The sequence below is a fragment of the Gavialis gangeticus genome, unplaced genomic scaffold, assembly GCF_001723915.1.
Source record: "Gavialis gangeticus isolate Ggan-Ray unplaced genomic scaffold, GavGan_comp1, whole genome shotgun sequence".
Classification (NCBI taxonomy): Eukaryota; Metazoa; Chordata; order Crocodylia; family Gavialidae; genus Gavialis; species Gavialis gangeticus.
The window spans coordinates 62,592,275-62,593,407 of NW_017729031.1; positions in this window are offsets into that span (position 1 = coordinate 62,592,275).

Genomic DNA, 1,133 nt, shown 5'->3' on the forward strand with positions numbered 1-1,133 from the left:
ATAGTGGAGGATCCTGAGGTAAAACAGATTCTAGGCTTCAAACACACCCGAGGCAAGCTCCACTACTTGATTGCCTGGAGGGGACTACAGCCTAGAAGAACTATCTTGGGAACCAGCCAACCACATTCAAGCACCCAAACTAATACAAGATTTCCATTGAAAATAATGAGACAAGCCTGGTCCTGGGCTGCTTAGAAGAAGGCCCCATAAGGTGTCAGGAGGGTGGATACCATCAGGGGCTGTGATTAAAGCCTGGCTGGGCCACATCTCCCCCTAATCCCTGGTTTGTGGCTCACCCAGTACTCTACAGCCAGATTGGCTGCTGAATGCACCACTAATCCTTTTTAAACATACCTGCAAGCCTCAAACTGTGGGCCTGCCTTCATGCAGTCTCAGTCCATTCTGGCAAGACTTACATTCACAGCTATCCTTTGTTCTCCTGACTTCTCACCTGGCTTTGGCCTTTCTTGACTCTGATCTTGGATCTCCCCTGAAACGTGGTGCTGGCTCTGCTCTCTGCTCTCTCTGGTTTTCCTGGCATCTTGACTCGTCTTGGCTTCCTTGACCCTTATTTCAGATGTTCCCTGGACTCAGCACTGGTTCTCTGACCCCTGACTTCAACTTACATTTAGGACTGTGTCTCATGGATCTTCCTTCTCAGCATCAGTAACCTTTGCCCCTGTCCTGCTGACCTCCTAATTGCACCCCCCCAGGACCTTTCCACAGGCCTGGCTCCATATGTTCCAGCTGAATCCTTACACCAAGTATTGTACGTTATACGACATAAGAATGTTACATAATGTGGGGAAGTATACTCACCTGTTAGCTTCAGATTCAGCCAATGCCTCAGTTTCCCCACTGGTAAGGTCATTAAGTCCTTTGGCCAAAAAGAGACTCCATAGTTTCATAGTTTCATAGATTTAGGGTCGGAAGGGACCTAGTAGATCTTTTAGCCCGACCCCCGACCAGGGCGGGAGAACAACAAAACCCCAAAACAAGAAACGGGACTCAAATGAGTCCAGCTGGTAGGCATCCAGCCTCTTCTTAAAGACCCCCAGGGTAGGGGCCAGCACCACTTCCCTTGGAAGTTGGTTCCAGCTCCTAGCCGCCCTAACTGTGAAGTAGTTCTTGCG